Here is a 22,740-nt window from a genome sequence, read left to right as displayed (position 1 = left end):
GCTGAGCAGGCCTTCAACTTTTTCTAAATCTTAATTACTTTCATACTTCTAATGAAGGTATCAGAGTAGAAAGTGTAGTGATTATCATTTTAATTCAATACATATTTATGAACCATTAATCTATTTAGATGTGTTGGAGATGTAAAGAAGTTTAATATAAAAAAAGGGAATCCAAACTGTACCTGAGACTTAGTTTTAAGGCAACATCAGTTATATACTAAGGAAGGTAAGAATATTATTATTTGTAGAGATTAAAGAAATGTTTATAGGCAGGGTTGGTTAGATTTTGACTCTAGCACTGGAAGAAGGAACATGAAGATACCAGCTTGAGGACAACCTCTAAGAAAGAAACCACAGGCTGTATTCTCAATTTGGTGAGATGTTCTCTTTGACCAAAATAAATGGCTTGATGGAGAAGGCAGATGATATGGAATAGTAGAAAGAGCATATCTTTTAGAAGTAAGTGCCCCCAACAAACTCTATAATCTTGGTTGCATTATTTGACTACTCTATAAATTGGACATAGTGAAAATAATGCCACCTTCCAAGTCTGTGTGAAGAATGATGCATGTGAAAATGCTTAATGAGTATCTGGTTCACAGTAGATGCAAAACTAATAATAGTTATGATGTTAGGCCTGTTCATTTTCTTTCTTCTCAGGCATTTTTAGCCTGTAGAGAATAGGACTTGAACACCAAACTGATAAATTGCTTCTGAAAGCCACCAGATAGTGAAAGATTCTGAGCAGAAGGTGAAATGCATAAAGCTTGACTTTTAGAAAGATTATTCTTGGTATGTTAAAAGAATATTTTTCCCTAGGTTCAAGGAAAATAGATAACAGGATAGGGTGTAAGTGGTCCAGTTGAAACCAATAACATATTTCTAAGGACTTATTCAAAGATGATGATAATAGGAAGCTAGTAAAGATAAAACAAAGGACATTTCAGAGACAGAATTAACAGGTGTTGGTTGCCAGCTGATTGAATGGATAAGGAGAGAAGTAAGGAATGCCTAGAATGGGAAGTTTATGATTTCATTATCAACAATAAAATAGGATCATATTTTTTTTAAAAAATATTTTATGATAAGGCGAGAGTTTGACTTTGGTGATACAAAATATAAAATATAAAGCATCCAGAAGTCAATCTGTAGAGATTTCCAATTGGAAATGTGTGGTGAACTCAAATGAGAGATACAGGATAGAGGTATGAATTTGAAAGTTTTCAGTCTGGTAATATAGTGGAAGCTCTGAGGATTGCTAAGATCTCCAGAGAGATAAAGGAGTAGGAATTTGGGATATATATATATATATATATATATATATATATATATATATATATATATATATATATAGTATATATATATATATATATATATATATATATAATCTTTATGTAATGATAAAAGAAAAGGAAGAAAGTTCAAAAGAAAAGGTTGGAGGGTCAGGGAATCCTATGTAGTGAAGTTTTAGAGAATCAAAGGGATTAAGAGAGGTTTTCAAATACAAGTAGTTTCAGAGTTATTTACCCTCATATCTTTTAGACATATCTATTTCATCTGAAATGAGTTTGTTGGGATGTGTTTTTTGTCTTCACTGGTATGTAGTTTAGCTTATAATATTCTCATCATTCTGCATTTCTTCCCTTTGTAGTTGGCATGGGCATTACTAATTCAGTGCCAGAAGACTCAGGGTCTAGTCCTAGCTCTATCACCAACTAGCAGTTATTTTATGTAAATGGCAGACATATACAAGGTATCACCTCCAAAATGTTTACACATTTAACAGCTAATATCTCAGTTTTGAAAATGAACACAGCAAAAGTGTATATATGTATTGTTTTTTTGGGGGGGCACCCTGTAGATATTATGCTGTCAACCTCAGAGTATTATAGCGAGGATCAGATGAGAAACTGTATGTGGATGTTCCCTGTTACTATTGGGAGACCTACAAAGTTAAGAAGCCTCCCTTTGTAATACTATATGTATGCCTACCACCACCCAGCAAAGCTCTTGATGCCTAGGTGATTGTGGTTGGAGATCTAGAAATGAGGGCCTAAGAGATGCTAAAGTGGTTGTAATTTTCAACAGGAGGGTTAGCCAAGTAAATGGCAGACCAGAGCCAAAATGTCGATGGCTCAGTTACCAGATCCCATTAATTGCTTTGGTCCTTAAGTGCTGGCTTTATCTGGTGTATGTCCTCAGAAACTGCACATCATTCCTTGGGGTGTCATTTTGGGTGAGGCAGCTTGTATTTCTGTTCCTTTTCTAAAAATGACTGTGGCCATTCCTATTGTTTCACTTTGTAATTGTGCAAGATCTCTTCATAACATCTGTCTATATTTCATAGACAGTAGATTGATAGACACATCCTCATACCACTAATGGAGACAAATAAATAAAAATGGACCCAATGAAAAACCTCATACCTGGGAGACAGACCATATTATTTTGGGTTATTTTGAATATACTTTTCAAGCCTTCCTAGAGTGTCATGTCTACATAGTGACCTAGACCTTCTTCCCCCCAAATCCCAATGATTATAAGATCACCCCAGCGGAAGACAGTATCAGTACAAATTAAGTGTTCCCTTCACTTAATTGAATGCTACTGAAAACACATGCTTAATTTTGATTCCCACCCAAACACTGCAAAAGAGAGTGTACACTTTCTCCTTCAATCTGTGTGTATGCGTTAAATGCATGTAAACACTGGGCTGAAATGCAGACATGGTATGTCAGCTCTGGGGAAAACCATAGGAGTCTTTTTCTCTTCTCTAAATCTCCATCTTTTATTTGAGCAAGGTCTTTACAGAGATTCAAAGAACATTATTTTATAATGATTCTCCAAAAAGCAATTAAATGGGTGTCCAAAATTGCATATGCAACATATCATAACAGACCCTCCTTAGGAACTGGGAACATACCCTGAGCTCTCCCCTTTTAAGTTACTATCATTTTTTTTATAAAGAGAACAGAACTCTCACTTTATATATTTAAAATGAAAAAACATAGATGGAACAATAGGAAAGTTTTCCCTGTATTTCCACAAATTGCTTCTTTGTTAAAAGTGAGTGTTCGGTTTAAATATTCCATTAACAAAGGTGTCCCCTATGATATGAACCCACATTCTAGCAGGAGTACCAAATTTCTCTTTGAGGCATGCAGACTGATCTCTCATGTGTCTCTCCAAGGGAGCAACCAATATTGCAAAATAGCTATACTTTGTGTCAGACACTATATACTTGGTTGCACCTGACATGAGCTGGACAGAGCACAGGGATGTTTCTCTGCTGTCAAGGACAAGATCACAGGATTCACCTAGAATAGTGAATGCCACACAATAGTAAAAGTGTGTGTGTGTGTGTGTGTGTGTGTGTGTGTGTGTGTGTATGTGTGTGTTTAAAAAGTCTAAGCAGAGCATCACTGTTCTATGAACTCAAACTCTACTGCCAACCACCAAAACCATCTTGTCAACTTTGACCTAAAACTGCTAGATTTTGGAAACTTAGCCACTGCTTTTCACACAACACACTCTCACTAAGTCGTGTGATGTCCCCAGGAACTCACTGTTCTGCCCACTTCTGTCTTCAAGGTAGTTAAAGATATACTTCTCTTGGAAGGGGACTTTCTGCTGTTGCTGATGACTAGCAGTGAGGCTAAAGCGAGCCACTGTGACTTCCTCACTGTTCACAAAACAAGTCTCCACACTAACATTTCCAAGCATACATAGGAAAACCCCATAGGGACATTAAAATGGGACCACTGCTTGCTCCAGCACCTCCTTCTTTTCTGGATTCATTGGACAAAAGAGCAAAAGTAAAGTATTTCTTTAAATTTCCCCAGAGTTTGTAAATACTGCACAAACAGGCCCACTTTTCCACTTGTTTCAATTATGCTGTTCCTGGTCTCTAATCTCAGAGAATGGGGCATCCCTTCTTCTCCACACTGTCAGTGAAGCAGATTGGAGAATGTACTCAGCTAGTGTCCCCTGGGCCTCACCTAATGAACAAATATATTTTAAAATACACATTTGTATACACAAGCTGAGATTTCCAGTTTCTCTAAAAAAATTGTTAGGTTCAGCTATCCTGGGCCAGTGTTCCTATGTGCCATGGGTCAGCTGGAGATCAGTTGGGCAGCAGATGCTTTTTATGACATACCTTCTCCAGCCATCCTCTCTACCCACACTCTCCGTCACTATTACCCAGTTTCTCCATTCATCTCTTGGCCTGCCCCATGCCTGAAGATATCTGATTATGTGTCTTCTCTCACACAGAAGATGAGTTAACAGTTTGGGGATGTAGCTTCAACTATTTTCTATAAACAGTGCCCTCAAACATTTTCAGACACAACTATTTTTAACACTTTGTTTAGAAGAGCTTAGAAGTTGACTTTCACAAAGGGTATATGGTTGCCTACTCAGAAGTATTTGGGGCTCACATATTTGTATATTTCATGCATCTAATTTTTTAGATGGCATAACACATTTAATGACATTAACTCAATGGCTGAACTTACTGGTGCTCAAACTTTGCATTGAATACAGAATGGTAAGTCATAATTGAAGGTTTATAATTTCTCTGAGACAAGTTAGGTAAGATATGACATTGCATAGGATATGCATAAAATAACACATTTTGCCTGCATTTTAGTTCATAATTGTATAGTATTGGTATGTCAGAGTTTTCTTGACTATTCTTTTCTCCTCTCAGTAAGAGCCTTCACACATCTCTGATTCTGTAGCCTTGTCTTAAGGGCTACCTTTCAGGGTGTTGCTGAGAGATGCAATTTCTGACAAGAGTGAAAGGTGACACATAATTGAGGAACATAGTTGTTAATCTCTATTTCTTACTCAAGGGCTTTGGGCTGTCTGTACCAAAATGTTTCAGATGCCTCCACTGAGGATTGCTTTGCCTGTTACATTCCTTAAATAGTCAGGAGTTTCTTTCTCCACCTACTGACAGTTTCACCAAAGCTTTTTTCCTATTGCTTTGGGCCATTGCTTCCAGTCATATCATCTTCTGAGACTATGAATATAATTCTTTCCCTTCAATTATATTGTTACCTTAGAGTACTTATAGGCTGTGATCTAGTCTCCTGGAGTCACCGCTTTGCCAGACTTATAAATTTAGCTCTCACTACTTCTTCTCATGTTTTATCTTGTAGCCTTTGTAGCACTTTTTTTAGCCTATATTTCTAGCTTCTCTAATATTGCAATACTCTTCCCAAACTAGAGAGGTCAGAGTAGTGCACATCCCAAGTATCTGTGAGTATCTTATATTAGGGAAGGAAATGAGGGGAGAGAACTACCTCACAATTGGACTAAATATATTTTGTGAGTTAGGAAAATAGACAAAAATAGTAAAGACAATCTAATAGGGCACTGTCAATGTTTCCATATATTTTTTGTTTTTGTTTTTGTTTATTGATTTGAGAGAGAGGAAGGGATAAAGAGAGAAACATGGATTTGTTGTTCCACTTATTTATGCATTCATTGGTTGATTCTTTTTTAATAAGATTTTTTAATTGAATTTTTAGAGAGAAGAAGAAAGGAGAGAGGGAGAGAGATAAGGATATGAGAGTGAAACATCCATTGGTTGCCTCTGGCATGCCCCTTACTGGGCATTGAGCCAGCAACCTGGACCTGGAATCAACTGGCAACCTTTTGGTGCATGGAACAACACTCAACCAACTGGTTGATTCTTTTATATACACTTACTGGTCATGGAACCCACAACCTTGATGTATTGAATCAATGCTTTAACTCATTGGTCAGCAAACTATGGCTCTCGATATTTGGCTCTATTGACTAATGAGTTTGCTGACCACTGCTCTAACTAATTGAGGTACTGAGCCAGGGCCATCTATTTTAACATACTAATAGAATAATTCTGGAAGCTTAAGGGGAAACAAAGATTTTTCTGAAAACATTTTGCTTTCGTTAGATACTCGCAACTGCCTTTAAAAATACAGGCTTCAAATGAGGTTGTGTAATTAGAAGACTCCCCCACCCCATAGCACAGAAGTAATTAAGCCAATATTAATATTAATGCTATAGTTGTAAATAATATTATCCCTGTCTCTGTGGTTTAAAATTAAAATAAATTATAAGGCATTTAATCTGATGAAGAAAAAAAAATCAAATTGCAACATGAACCACCTTGGTACTGGCTTTTAGCTCCAGTCGATTCCCAATGGCATTGGCAGCATTTCATCCATGTGGCAAATTGGATATAGCTTCTGAAGTACACTGCAAAGAGCAGAGACCACAGTAATCTTTCTGCTGCCCTGGTCTCCAAATATTTTTGAATGTCCACACATACTAGAAAAAACTAAACTATTCAGCACTTATAAATAAACATATGTCTATTTATTATGTAGAGTAAACACATGCTAATATGTTGTTTACATTATAAAATACTCAGAAACATTAGCATTTTTAAAAGGGTAGATGTTTCAGGATTTCTCCTATAACCCCAGTGAACCTACCTTGGCACCCCTGGGGATGCCTACCCCGCCGTTGGAGACCACAGCTCTGGTTCATCACCGCAGAGCCAGAGTGAACTTCTGATCCCAGTAAGAAACCCAGGAAGAACAGTTAAATGCTTGAGGGTGTCCAGGAGAATTTGTCCTTCAAATACTCATTTTAGAGTTGAAGATAGGGAAGCCCAGAGACTTGCCTAGTTAGGGTCACAGATTAGATTAATGAGAAAGCCTGGGGTAGAAGGCAAGCCTCATAGTTTTCAGACTGTGATACATAATGAAAAAAAAACAGTTGTTTTGTTTCAATTGAAGTTGAGGAAAGGGGGGCCAAGCTCCTGGATGATGTAGAAGGAGAGAGGAGTTGCCATGTTTTCTTAATGGTGAAGTACTGTTTGCCTTAGTGACCTCTGCTCTTTCAAACTCCCTTCTGTTGAGCCCTTTTTGTAGGTTCTCTGTCTTTCTTCAATTTCAAGTTCAAAGCTTCTGATTCAATAGCAACCTCTTTAACAAGGGCACAGGGGCTGGAATTGGACTTTTTGTGCTCAAATCCTGACCTCCTATTTCACATTGTCACTTCATAGCTCTGTGACTTTAAGCAAGTTACATAACTTTTCTATGCCTTATCTGTTGAAACTGAGGATGATAAAGTTTCATATGGTTTGATGTGAGCATTAAATGAGACCATATCTGTAAAGTCCTCAGCTCACTGCCTGGCCTATCCTATGGGTCTTTTAAATGTTGCTGTTATTACTGTTAGAATTTTATTAATAATTCCTCTTGCAAGCCCTTTGTCCCATAAAATTTCCCTCATTCTAAAAAGAAAAATCATTTTCCTTCCCAGTTTACAGATACATATGCTGACGATCATGTTTGTACTTATGGCCAGAATCAGTCTGAATTCCAGGACAGACACCTAGCCTAGAGTACCATATCAAACTACATTTATTTTCAAGATGAACACAAGGAGTCAAAACCCAATTTACAGAACAGGAACACAGACCCTATCATTTTCCTTTTCTTCTCATTCCTCTAAACCAGTGGTCTGCAAACTTATTAGTCAACAGCCAAATATCGACAATATGATTGAAATTTCTTTTGAGAGTCATATTCTTTAAACTTAAACTAAATAGGTAAATACATTATTAACTTAATTAGAGTACATGGTATTTTGTGGAAGAGCCACACTCAAGGGGCCAAAGAGCCACATGTGTCTCGCAAGCCACAGTTTGCCAAACACTGCCCTCAACCATCTCCTTTCTATGCACAGAGGCTCTATCCTTCCCAAGTCCATCCAGCCTGGGAGGCAGCAGCAGGAGGGTTATCAGGGCTTCTGTTCTTCCCTCTGGTGTGTGAGCCTGAGTTACCACATTGATAGCCGCCTCACATAACTAGCTTTGCACCCCTGCACTGTTTCTGTTTTATCCAGTTTTCTGCATCAGAGAGTGTTATGAGTGATAAGGGGATTGCTCTCTGGTTATGTATTGTGATCGGGTGACAAACAAGGAGAGCTGTGATACATGAGAGGGCATGTTAGTGCTGATTATGGGAACTCTGCATCAGAGAGCAGATCATGTGACAGGCCTAAGATGCTACCACCCTTCTCCAGGTGTTATTAATGGGCCTCCATACCTGGGAGGACAGGTGATGATGTCTGGGTGATGTGATAATTAGAGATATGTCAGTTATCATAAGCCAGGCCCAGCACCTTGGGCTGGTAACTCTGTTCCATGAAAGAGGCAGGCTCCATGCTCCAGAGGAAAAGTGAAACTTGTTGTAGTGGCCTTTTCCAAAAGAGGTCATGACCAAATGTCACCAAGGGCATTGATTGGCCAATTGTATTGAATAAAGAAAGGAGCTCTCTGAAAAAAAAGTGCCCAATTGAGAAGTTGGTCTGTGTTGATCTATCTGCCTGTATTTGGATTAAATTATATGATCATAGGTGTATACATACTTTCATTTCAGAGGCTTGTCCTCAGGTATAGTTCTGTTTATGCCTCTCCTTCCTCCACTCTCCCTTTTCTACCTGCTCATGGCCTTGTGTTCTGGAATGGATAGAGGAAGCGAGTCTCTGAGCCCCATGTAATGTGATCCCTTTGCACCTGAATTGGGGCCAATGGTACATCCATCTAATCAGCTAAGTCTCAAGCCACACCTTGCTCCTGGCTGGGAAGGAGAATTTATTTGTGGAGTTTGCACAGGTGGGCCAGGTGAGTTAGCATCTCTATTGGTATTGAACCACTTATCACAGACTCATGGCTCATTTTACTCAAAGGATTGCCCAAGAATAAATATAGAGGACCTCATATATAGTTCCTTTTCTCTAAAGCCCTTTTAGGATTTCCTTTTTATTACTCTTCACATAATTAATGTAACTAATCACAAATGTGTACCTATGCTCCAAATGGAGTGTAGGTGAGAGTTGACCCAGGAGGGAAGAATACCTTTTACCAGAAGTAATTAGACAAACCTTTAAATGTCTCATAATTTCCCTTTCATAAGAAATCCTCAAGTGAGATACAAACCCAATTTATACTCTTCATAAGAATCAAACCACCCTTCAAAGGGAGTGGCTAATATCTTATAAAAAGTCCTACTATTTATAAAGCATCATTGAATGCAGGGGTATGTAGATGAGAGTTCATATGTCTCCTTTTGTTTTGTTTTGTTTTGTTTTGTTTCTCCCTTTAATTTCCTCAATGGTCAAAAAAGGTAGAAACTATTATCTTCAATTCCCAGTTGAGGACCCAAAATTCAAAGATGTTAAATTGCCAAAGTTGCTACCACTTGCAAACAGCTGAGATAAGATTTAAATACAGTGTGCCTAGGTTCTTTCTCCTTCCTGTGAATTTCTAGGTAATTTAGGCAGGAAATCATTCTCCAAACTAAATAGCAAATTCAGGGGGGGAGTATCTTTGGATAATAAGAAGAATCTTACCCTGTTTAAGTATTACTTCTGACAAAATTTTGCCATTTTTATGTCATTTTAAGATTATGAATGTCTCTATTTCAAGATTAGAAATTATCTGATAGACATAACAAACTGACAATTATAGATCATTGTGACCAAGACCAATATTAAGGAATAATACCCTGTCTTCTCATAGATGAATTCCTGGAAATTTGTATACACCTGAACTAGACAGCCCACATTGTGATGATATCACTTTTTTTTTATGTTGTTAAACTGGTTTGGTCAACTCAGGAAGAATATCCAGAGTTCTTAGCTCTTGAGTTCTTGTGTTCCCAATCTCCAAAAGAACCAATTAAAATTGTACTTGCATGTTAATGTTGAGTTAATATTAATATTGAGAAAAAGAGTTGGTCAGTTAGAAAAATCACTCTAACATAATTTTATACATTAGTAAGTCAAGAAAAAACATTTTTTTTTAAATCTTGAATTTTTCAATAGGTCTCTGTTCTCTAATGTTATCCTCTTTTTTAAGTGATTTTGCAAGATATTCATTTTTAATACCAGTGTATATTTTTTTCTAGGATACACTTACCAATGTAACTTTCAAAGAATCATATTTTTTTCTGTGATATACTTACCAATGAAACTTTCAAAGAATCAATACTGTTACATAGTGAATTATGTAAAGTCTCAGAATATATCTGGCTTCCTATGGGTAGATACTTTGTACACACTTTTATTACTCATACGTGGAAAGTACTGTGACATAGTAAATTATATCAGGCTTCACTGAATAATATCATGTGTTTCCTCGCAAAGAGCACACTTTCATTTTTGGAGACTTATTGGCTAGTAAGTGCTTAAGGTCTTAAATGGTGCCAAGTAAAGAAATGCCAAAAAAACAAACAAACAAACAAAAAAACAAACAAAAACATTCACAGCATGAACACCAAAGGTCTTTCCTCCATGAGTGAAATGCCAGTGTGGGACAGCTCAGTGTGATGGTAAACTTGACCAGTGTGATGGTAAACCAGTGCCAGCAAATGAGGAGTGGACATTAATTCAGGTGGTGACACAGAGGTTGGCATTGTGAGGGTTTTTAAATTCCAAAACTAAATGGATGATCCACTGGGAGGCAATGTCCAGCCAGATCAATACTGCACAAAAAGATAATTGCTTTTCTTGGTGAATCGTGAGAAAGGACTAGGGCTTTAGGGAAATTGAGAGAGATTTCTTTTTTTCTTCCACAAAAAGGTAATTAATGAGTACAACAGACAATGCAGGGCAAGAGAATAGAAACTGAAAGCTTGAAAGCTATACATTTATAATGGATTTGGAGATTTACAGAAGCACTTTATCCCAAAACAACAACTACAGAAGTAGACAGAGCTGTGGTGGTGACAATATTTCCTCAAGAGATGCATACTGAAACCTTCTATTGAGGAAGCATCCAAAACATTTTGTGCAAATGAGGTATGCCTTCTAGTATAGCTGTGTAGATAGAAAAGAATAAAGTATTTGGGAAAACACACACAAAAACAAACAAACACCCACACACAAAAAAAAACAGGGTTTGAAGTTGTCCTAAAATTAGTTTACAAAATGAAGCCTGAAATATACTCCATTATGGAATGAATGAGTGTGGATTATACTTGGACTATGGTCTATCATGCTCTTTTGGACTGTAAAATATGGCTACTCCATCAATGAATAATATATTGGAAGATAATTTAGGGTGCACACTCAGAGCCTCTTCATTCCTTGAAATCTGCAATGGAATTTGGTTAGACAGGAGTATATCATTACTAATCTCGACATTATAAGGTGAGTTTTAGCATTGTGTTTGAATAAACATTTTTACAGATTCTATAGTAATTAAAAAATAAAATTTCTGCTTTACATTGAATGGTAAAATTCATACCAGGGACAATGTCTGGTATTGTTTATTTTTTTTAATTTATTTTTTTATCAAGTTTTTTTCTGCCATACCAAGCTTCTTAAAGACTGAATCCTAATTCTGTCCTCCTTATACACACAGTAAGTGTTTACTAAATGTTTTTGAACAAATGCTCTAAAAGTGTATATTAATTGCAAACTGAGCAAATATGTATTAAATGTATACTGATGCTTAGCATCTGATAAATAGCTACATTTTATAGAGCAGTAACTCTGGGGAGACTATTTCTCCACAGAGAAAATTTCAAATAATCTCCCAGAAACTTTAAAACTGGTTGTATATCAAGATCAACAGAAGGGAGAAGTGTGTTTCAGATTCATCAAACATGATCATCCTCCAAAGCCATCTTTCTTAGAGAATGTGCATGAAGTAAGGTAGGAGACATCATTAAGATGGATCTTCTATGCAAGGACCAAGAAAGGTAACCTTAGAAAAGAGTCAACTATTTAGAAAAAGCAGGGATTGAAGTTGGAGCTTTGTGAAGAGATCATTTGCAAATGTAGTCTGAAATATACTCTCCCTATAAATATATATTAACTTTTTATATTAAAATCATTTTAGATTTACAGAAGTTGCAAAGATTGCATAGAAAGTTCTTATATACCCTTAATCTGGCCTATCTTAATGTTAACAGATTACAAAATCATGGTAAATTCATTGAAGCTAAGAAATTCACATCTGTACAATACTGTTAACTGTAGACTCAACTCAGATTTTCCTATTCATCTTTTTAAGATACCAGAATCCAATCCAGGATGTCACATTTTATTTTGTCTTCATGACTCTTTAGTCTCCTCCAAATGGTGACAATCAACAAATACGTTTAACTAAAAGAATGATCTAAAAATATATTTGTCATATCAATATATTTGTCATATCAATCTTCCTATCTTTCCTTCCTCCACTGAACTTTGGTATCAGTTACATTCTTGGTTATTCATCCTAATTTATACATTGATTATTTTTTTCCATTATACACAGTTTTAAGTGTACTGGTGTGTTCATCTTTTGGTACATATATTAATGCATAGAATATGTTGAAGCACTCCTCTAGCTTTGACAAACTTCCTTCTCATACATCATTGGTATATAGTATAGAGTGATGGTTGAGAACTTGGATGCTAGAGACTGCTTGGATTTTAATCTTCATGGTGGTTTTATGACATCAGGCAAGTGAAGGAAGTCAGTGTAGGCTACTAGAACAATTCTACATCAGAATGCCTGCATTACTATCTTGACTAGATGGGGTTCTTTGTATTCTGTAATACAGAGATACTGATACCTGCTCTGTTTTTAAGAAGCCACATCAAGATGAGATGAGACATCAGAAAGGAATTTGTAGAATGTGAAATGCAAATCTGACCAATGACAGTGAATTTGTTTGGGGAGCGGGGTTTGAACAGGGAGGGCTGGGGAGCTTCACCATGTAGCCTGGGTACATCCTGACAGTAGCAAATGGTCTATAGGTTTATGGGAAGACTTTCTGTTGGTCATAATCATTGGATAGCTCATGGATATGCGTCCCTCTGCTCAACCAAATAATATAGGTATGGAGGACAGAAATTCATGAAAAAGAGAATAATCATACAGGTGTTACCCCTGTAAAGGATCACTGGAAGGTGTTTCAGGCCTTTCTGTTAACACTCATGGGGGCAAAGTGGGTTTGGGGACTAGTGAGCAAACTGTTATCCTTAAATCTTCATTTCCACATAAGCATTGTTTGTTTCACAAAGAACTTTCAAAATATGCTGTGCCTCATTTTTTCTCTGTGACATCCTGCCATCTTGGGCCCAATGCTCTGAGGTTCTGCAAGCCAACACAGTGGACAAGGAACATGATAAGGACCAGGTATTGCAGAGGGTATTGGGGCTGCCAAAACTGTCCTAGACATTGACTTTCTGCTTTGTTACCAATTAACTGTTATTTCTAAAGAAATAGATGCACCGCCTCCTGTTCAATTTGAAACAAGTTGAAAGAGACACTTCACTTATCCTTTGGGAACAAAAATGGCATACTGAGTCAGGGTTCTGAATTCAGGCTCTCAGTGCATGTGTGGATGACACTGCAGCCGGCCATGGTTTCTTATTTGCTTGTGTTTTGTTTTTTTGTTTTTTTTTAAAAATATTTTCTTATTTATTTCAGAGAGGGAGATGGAAAGAGAATAGAAACATCAATGACGAGAGAGAATCATTGGCTGCCTTCTACATGTTCCACACTGGAGATTGAGTCCACAACCCAGGCATGTGTCCTTGACTGGAATCGAACCCAGGAGTCTTTAGTCGTCGAAAGGCTTATGCTTTATCCACCGACCCAAACCAGCTAGAGCTACCACTTTCTTATTTTATTGTTTTGGTTTTTGTTTGTTTCTTTGTTTGTTTGTTTGTTTGTTTTTTAAATATATTTTATTGATTTTGTACAGAGAGAAAGGGAGAGAGATAGTTAGAAACATCGATGAGAGAGAGTCATCGATCAGCTGCCTCTTGCACACCTCCTACTGGGGATATGCCTGCAACCAAGGTACATGCTCTTGACCGGAATCGAACCCAGGACCTTTCAGTCCCCGAGCTGACGCTCTATCCATTGAGCCAAACCTGTTTCGGCTCTTTGTTTGTTTTTAAGAAAACTCTACCTCTGGCAATCTAGAACTATGAGTATATAATTAACATAAGAGACCCTCCACATTCCCAGCACTCCTAAGTGATAAATTATGTGAATAATAACTAAGATTTACTGAATACTTATTTCATATCAGGCATTTTACATTTAATCCTTACAACCCTGTGAAGTAGGATTTATTATTAATACCATTCTACACATGAGAAAATAGAAACACCCAGTTGATAAGAAAAATTGCCCAAAGTTGCATAACCAGTGATTCAGAGTTCTCTTCTGAAATCTTTCCTATTCAGAATAACAGTGTTTTTGATAATTAAGATAATTTATAAAGACCTTTACAATGACAGTGTTATTTCATCTCTACCCCAAATTAAATTGGTCTGTACCAAAGAGAAGAGACATAAACACAGTCATCAAGGTTGATAGTAGTCATTTTGTCTTTAAAATGTGTCATCTTCATCAATTAGTCAAACACTAGAATGAAAGAAATGAATTATACACTGAAATTTAAAATGCTTAGGGGGAAGCAGTGAGCAATGTTGGCCTTTTGTTACCCTTGTAATATTCTCCATGATCTAGTGATCTAGGAGGAGGAGTGCTTTTATTGTAGGCTAATTTACAGCATTTTCTACTGAAAAAAAAGGAAGGAAAACATTGGAATATTCTTTCTCTTAAAGATCAGGTTTTGACCTAATACACGTATGAACACAGATGAGCTCTGTCAGCCAGGTTCTCTAGTACATAAAAGTTACCTGTTCTGATCGAAGGTTGGCATGCTCTAAGGAACCTGATTCCCCAGGGATAACAACCAGAGACTGCATATTTTCAAAGACAGTGAGATGCCCTCAGCTAGACAGAACACAGTGTAACTGTTATTGGTTATTGGTAAGGACTTTGCAGCACCTCAGGCTTATCACTATGACCATCAGTGATCATTGTGGAATTGGGGAAAGTGATAGTGAATGAAAGCTCCAATTACAGAACACTGTATAAAACAGTCTTTGCTCTAATTACACTGTATGCAGATTGATGTGTCTAATGTTCCTTAATTAAAATGCTGAGTTTGGAATGAATGAGTTAGAATTAGGGCTAAAACTATTTTAGTAAATTTATGTACTGGATCGGTTGGGTGACTGACTCAAAGTATAATTCAGATTAGTTCAATTGATATTTCTTTGTTCCTATTTTTTTGTTTGTTTTAATCTTAATCAGTGGATATACTTTCATGGATTTCTGGAAAGGAGAGAGAGAGAGAGAGAGAGAGAGAGAGAGAGAGAGAGAGAGAGAGAGAGAGAGAGAGAGAGAAGCTTACAGGATCTGACTGCTCATTTCCCCTAAGACAGTGTGATTGGCAAACTCATTGGTCAACAGAGCCAAATATCAACAGTGCAACAATTAAAATTTCTTTTGAGAGCCAAATTTTTAAAATTTAAACTTCTTCTATCATCACTTCTTCAAAATAGACTTGCCCAGACTATGGTATTTTGTGGAAGAGCCACACTCAAGGGCCAAAGAGCCGAATGTGGCTCACGAGCTGCAGTTTACCAACCAGGGCCCTAAGACCTCCACCTCCTCCTCTGCCACCAAACTCTGGACTATTCATCAAATATGCCCAGCTTATTTCAGCTTTGGGCTCCCCCCTTGTCCCGAGACTTCTCCCCTCAGCCCCATGGCTGGCTCTTTCTCATCATTTTGATCTCCACTAAAATATCACTCCTAAGACTGACCTTTCTGATCATCCTAACTTAGAAAATTCCCCTCATCCTTCCCATCAATTACTCCATCCCATGCCTCTTTATTTCCAGCACTAGTCTGTAATTATCTAGTTCACCTGTTTTCATGTTCACTGTCTCCCTTTCTCTGAAATGAAGGCACTGTAAGGGAAGGGAATGGGGCTGTATAAATCACTGCTCTGATTATGCCCAGAATAGAATCTGGCTCACAGAAGATATTTAATAGTCACTGAATGAAGGAATACAGAATTAAAAGAGTGAACATGTCTTTGACATGTGTATGGAGATTAGAGATGATGACCTGTGTAATTCTGATAACCTATCTCCTATTATACCAGTTTCTGTAATCTAGGGCATATATATCAAAAGAACTGGTTGCTTCTAGGAACAAGGTAATGCCATTTTATTGATTGGTTAATTAATTAATTCATTCATCATTTTTCACTTATTAGGCATTTCTCTAAGGCTTCCACTATTCAGTATTCTGTTAGTTATTTTAACTAAGAGTATGTGTTTATGTGTTGAATGGAGAATCATGTAAATAAATAATTAGTGCAATGCACAAAGTGTGTTCTAAGTAGAAGTTATGTAGCTAGAGTTATGGGCACATTGTTTTGAGAACTCAAAGAAAGCTTCCCCTGTTTCTACTTATTGGAAAGGAAACTTGGCTAATAAGCATTTATCTTTAAGTTTTCAGAGATGGCTTTCCCTTATGGTCATTTACTTTTAACAGACAACATGTCTAGAGAAAAAGGAGAAAAAAGACACAGAATTAATACAAACACTGATGACCACTAATCCAAATAAAACAGATACCGGTTGAACCTGCATTTATGTGCCTCTGATAATCTCTGTTCTCCTTCATCTTGAGCGAGGAATGCTGAAACAGATTGGGGTAGCTATTGTCTAATACTTTTCACTAGGCCAAAGGATAAAAAGCAAAATTAGTTTTCATTCCAAAAGAAAATTTTTAAAGGCCAGTTAAATTACTGACTTCATGCTTCACTCAGCAATTATAGGGAGCATTTCTGCCCCCTCTCCATAGATGATTAGAATAATTGCTGTCCTTTCATCTTTCTCATCTAACAACATTCTCCCAGTGCCTCCCACTTCCCTTTGTGGCTTAGCATGCTGCCTATATCTACTTTGCTGAGAGAACATTAAGGCTCAGTATAATTGGGCCATTTCCCTGTCATACTGGCTTGCTTCTAAATCTTCCTCCTCTGTAGGGTGCAGTGAGGTCAATCATATGCAGTCAAATGGCAGAGAAGAGATTAAAAATATATATATCCTAGAACTAAATATGAGCCATATATGAGCCCCAATTACAAAGGGAACTTCTCTTAGTATATCTGAGATCAAGACATTGGCAGTTTTCTTGCACCTGCTGGCAATCACTACCACTTTGATTAGTAGCACGATAGATTCTTGATTTATATTGGTTTCTTGTCATAAGTATTATAGTAAGAGATAGGGTTTCAAATAATAGTGTTGCCCATACTTGCCTGAACATTGGCATCAACTGTGGCACTTGTTAAAAATATGCCTCAGCCGAAACTGGTTTGGCTCAGTGGATAGAACATAGGCCTGTGGACTGAAAGGTCCTAGGTTCAATTCTGGTCAAGGGCATGTACCTTGGTTACAGGCACATCCCCAGTAGGGGGTGTGCAAGAGGCAACTGATCTATGATTCTCTCTCATCGATGTTTCTAACTTTCTATCCCTCTTTCTCTCTGTAAAAAAAAATCAAATATATATATATATATATATATATATATATATATATATATATATATATATATTAATATGCCTCAAGCCTTCTGAATTAAAAGTTTCAACAGGCCCAGGAACTATATATTTAACATTAGGTGATCAGAGCATCTGGCGAAGTCTGGGAAATCTGGTGCTAATAGTAGTGAATAAATAGTTTATATGTATGCTGATGCTTTCGTGTTTGGAGCAATACCTGGATGTATTTCTTTGATTATATTTAGATTATAATTCTCAGAGTTATCTGTCACATTGAATCTTCCCAGTGCCCACTGCCTATACTATGAGAAGAGACATATTCATGTGGAGTACTCTGTGATGAAGATATATTTCTGTTTTAATAATTATGCTGAATAAATGAGACCATCAGTACATCCTCCTCTTTGTCAATGTTATGACAATGTACATTGACCTCAGACATTTGTCAACAAAGCTGCCTCACCAACTGAAGTCAGCCAACTCTACTTCAAAAGCACTGGGATGTTTCATGTTGTAAAGTCTACTTTGATGGAAGTTAGGGGTTAGAAAAAGTAGCAGACTTCTAAAATATTACAGATGGAGAGGTCATTGGAGGACAACCATTAAAACCAGATAGTGATAAAAATAAAGGAACAGAGGCCAGTGGGGGACTTATCAAAGTCAAATGGTTAACCACAGAGAGAGTTTGAACTAAATCTAGTTCCACGACTAATATCCTCTCTATAACACCATTCTCTCATTCTCAAAATCAATAACTTTTCTCTCTGAGCCTCGGTTTCTTTTTTAGAAAAAAATGCATATTAGACTGGATCAGTGGCCCTAAAATGTGTTCTTTGAGACCTTGGATTTAGTGATGAGAGTGGTGGTGAAGAGGTAGGACAGATCAGAAGTTAGGGCTCATTCTTCTCATTCTTCTTTCTTTTGGTTGGTATATTGAAATTGCATCAGGGGTATGTTTATATAAAATCATTCTGATAGCTAAAAATAAAAGGTGTAAATGCACAGGACTATATAGCAATTTCAAATACAGATCTGATTCTAATATTTGGGGATTCTGAGGAAAGAGTTCTATGAAAGTGAGGATGCTGTGTTTCTTTGTGATTCCCCATAGGACCTGATTCTTGTGAAGGATACTCATTGACCAGCTATAGATGTGGCTTGGTTAACTCAAAGAATTGATACTTTGACACTGAAAGAACCATGGAAAGAGAAGTTATTTAGAAGCAGGCTACCTTTTTAAAACCCTCTTTTAAAAGCCAAACTGAAATCTTTACAAGTTCTGAAATGGAAAGATGACATCAGTACATAGGCAGGAGTATCATGCATGCTGTCTTTGCTTTCCTAAACAGGTGCAGACAGAGGGAAGACTCTCAGGGTGAAGTATTCTTTCATTTATTTGAGTCTATTCTGCATTTAGGGAAACAATGACACTTCTCTTTTGAATTCTATGAATATATTCTAAGGAGGTGACTCTTTGTCTATCTCTCTCCTTTGAAACCATTACTATTCCACATTAATCTAGGTTTTTTCTATGTGCTATGAAGTTGGCCTGAGTTCTTTTCTATGTTGGTCCAGACACAAATGGAAGAGGCCTGCGTGTGTGTCTGCTTACTTTCTCTTCATTTTTATTTATATCCTTTTACCCCAAAAAGGACTAGATCTTTGTTTTCCTACCTCATTAAGATATACTCATTGATTTTCAAACCTTCTATACACATTGTCACCATATTTCTCAGTTTTTCTTGCTCAGTTCCCTTCATTGTAAGCTCTCATATGATCATTCCTCATTTGTCACAAGCCTTAGAATGACTGGCTTGTGACACAAAAGAATGAATTAGGAAAGAGCCACTAAGTAAGCTGAATGGAGCCACTTCCTTCCTCTTTGCCCATCAGCAATGACAAAAGAGCCTGCCCAGCTAAGTGATAGGGCATTTGGGGGTTTTGTGGCTGAAGCTTATTTGTAGCTGGAGCTCTTCAGAACTTAAGTGATTGAATTATCACTTGACAATGTATACATTTCTTCTGTAGTGTCAGATGGTTACTTATCTCTCCCTGATTTTTCTCAGTGTGTTTTATTACATCCAGTTTAATATTTCCCCCTTGGTTGATTTTATTTCAAGTATTTTGTTTCTGGGTATACACAGTAGAGATATGAGTTTCCAAATGTAATATATCCTAGTTTGTCTGTGAATTAATTGGTAGCACCATTTGGAAACAAATCCTAGAATTTCATTGGCAAACATAAATTTCTGACTTAAATTTTACAGGGCTTCTTTGACTCTCTGGCCTTCTCTCTCCCCATACCGTCTGACCTATTCTAACTTCCATGTACAGGGTACAAACTAACCTCTTTCACACCCCTCTGCCTCTGTATAGCTGTTCCTTGGCCAGGAATGCCCTTCCCTTTACCTTGCATTAGAAAATTTAGACTAGTTCTTTAAGGACTAATAGAAATGCTATCTGATCTGATATACCTTTCAGATGCCCATGAGCAAAGTTAGATGGTCTGCCTTCTGTTTTCTTGTACTTTACTAATAGCACTGTGATGCCCATTCAATTGGGAGATCTCCAAGGGATAACAAAGCTTTATTCCTCCTTGAATTCTTAGTGCCTCACAGATACCCCAGAACATAGACAGTCGTGTGGCTGAAAGAAGTGATGAATCAATCAATACACCCATTCCCCAGCACTTGGGACTTCCCAAGGGGCGTGTGTTCTCCTTTGTTCCCCTTTCTCTGATCTGCATTCACTTTGTTAATAATAATAATATTTTCCCTCCTGTTAAATCTTCTTTATTAGCTTGTTTTTCTCCAATTCCATTTCTTTTGTAAATATGAAACTATTTCCATAGATACTAGTCTAACCTGGAACCTTTTCATCTCAATTTTGGAATTTTGCAATAGCCTCCTGGTAGACCTGTCTTCTGTATGTTCCCACTATAATGCACCCTTCTACCAAGTATCCAATCATTTATCTCAAGCCACTTATATACTACATTCCCCCTCCCCCTGGAGATATTATGAATTGGATTCCATATTACATGAAGACCAAGCCTCTACTCTAAACACTAAGGCAAATGGTCCCTTTCATTTCAATACTTTTTACTTCTCAATGTGACAATTTTGTCCATTATGTTCATGCAAGCCAGATTGCTTATTATGTTCTGAATTACATTTCTTCATAGTCCAAAAGGAGTCTTTGATTTACTTATGAGCCAAAAACTTTTATTTATCCCAAAATCAAGTTATGAATTTACCTTTCCCAAAAAGTTTGCCAGGATGAATCCAGCCCCTGTATCATTACTTTATTACTCTGCATTCTATAGGTAGGATTTGGGACACTAGAATTTTTCAATCTTAATTTTACTTTTGTTTTTAGTGCTCACAGATCACTTGACTTTCTTGTTCGTAAAAATGCAGTGTAAAAAATCATTACAGATTTAAGATGTTTGATGATGAAATATAAAGTGTCTCAAATTGAAAATGATGGTTTATTTGGTTTGAAAATTGAAGATTCTCAAGAGGGTGTATAACCCATTTTTCCTCCCTCTTTTCCTGTCAGTATCTTTTGAGTTTAAAAAGCATAAAGTAAAATTATCATGACTTTAATTTGTTTGTGTTCATAATATTTAATTCACTTTGAAATGTCAAATCACATTGAAAGGAAAGTGTAAAAAATAGGGAAGACTTTTTTTCCCCCTGTAAGATATAGGCCCTGAAGTTGTTAATTGCTCAAACATAGATTTATCTTTTCTATCTATCTATCTATCTATCTATCTATCCATCCATTATCTATCATTCTATCTATCTATCTATCTATCTATCTATCTATCTATCTATCTGCCTAAGTGACCATTATGACCATATGACCATACAACCAGCCAGTCACTATAATATGCACTGACCACCAGGGGCAGACTCAACATAGAAGCTGCCCCCTGGTGGTTAACTCCTACAGCCAACCTCCTATAGCTGGCCAACCTCCTGCAGTCCCTCCCCTAGCCGGCCTGATCAGCCCTAATTGTTGGCCAGGCCAAGGGACCCTACCTGTGCAAGAATTTGTGCACTGGACCTCTAGTTCATATATAAAGTTCAATGTGGCTCCTGCAGACAAGAGTGGTAGTGGAGGCCCTGCTCTGCACTGTCCTTCTGAAACTGGGTCAAGAGAGATGCTATCATCTTCAGCAGAACTTCCCAAGGCTTCTTGGTGTAAATATCTAGCTGTGGGAAGGGCAGATAACTGAATACCTTTATATGAGGGGTGGGGGATTTATGGGTTAGACCTGATAGTCATCCACAATAGTTACATTCGCATTCCACTAGATAAACTGCAGCACATAGCCAACCCTAACTTTAATGAAGGCTGGGAAATGTGTGCCCAGAAAGAAGAGGACATGGTTCTATTGAAGAACTAATCACTTTTACATATTACCTGATGTAGTTTTCAAAGCCATGTCTGATTTGTACTTTGTCTTCCCTAATAAATTGTGAATGCTCTCTGAGAAGATGTTCCATATTATTTTTATATGCCCCATGGCATACAATATAGAGGTCTGGGAAGATTAAGCACTTGGTGTGTGTATTAATTTTTTATTGCTGTGCAACAAAAATGGCCACAGATTTCATGGCTTAAAAAAATACATGTTTTTATCGCACAGTTTTTCTGAGATCTGGGTCTGGGCATTTTGTAACTTGGTCCTCTGCAATGCTGCAATCAAGAGGCAGGGCTGGCTTCTCATCTAGAGGATCAACTCCAGAGGATCTGCTTCCAGACTCATTTAGGTTGTTGGCAGATTTCATATCCTCATGATAGGTTGGTTCTTCAAAGAACCAAGCACTTTGGCAGCTTCCTTCTTCAAAGCCAGCAAAAGAGCCCTGGTAAGATGGAATCTTATATAGTGTAAGATAACCACAGAAGTGACATCCCAATACCTTTGAAGTATTTTAATAAGCAAATTACATGCTCTGTCCGCAAGGGGATAAGGTTATACAAGGAAGTTAATAAATCCTGCCCACCACAGTAAGTGAATAAAAAAATAGGAGTCTTTCTTTGCTAGCCAGTGAACAACCACTTTATTGGAACTTAACTCTTCACCCAAACATGAAGACAATGACTAAAGATCTCAAGGAAAATAGCCCTCATTGGCCAAGAGCTGGTAATGATGTTTTCAAAACAAGTGTCAGGAACTACATTTATTAAGTTTAACAAATATCAACCTGAATTCTAATTCATCTTTAGAACTGGGTCCAGAATAAAATAAGACCATCTTGAACCTATTATAAACAAGTTCCAA

At 37.2% G+C, this 22,740-nt stretch overlaps 1 protein-coding gene across 19 annotated transcripts in view; it reads left to right on the top strand.

Annotated features, from left to right (window-relative positions):
- The window catches only part of NRXN3 (neurexin 3), a 1,462,974-nt gene that overhangs the window by 1,119,842 nt on the left and 320,392 nt on the right, over positions 1 to 22,740 (top strand). The window lies entirely within an intron of this gene.

This window comes from Pipistrellus kuhlii, unplaced genomic scaffold (assembly GCF_014108245.1).
Source record: "Pipistrellus kuhlii isolate mPipKuh1 unplaced genomic scaffold, mPipKuh1.p scaffold_m20_p_1, whole genome shotgun sequence".
Taxonomy (NCBI): domain Eukaryota; kingdom Metazoa; phylum Chordata; class Mammalia; order Chiroptera; family Vespertilionidae; genus Pipistrellus; species Pipistrellus kuhlii.
The sequence above is the reverse complement of the archived record's forward strand: the minus strand, read 5'-3'. Positions and strand labels throughout refer to the sequence as shown.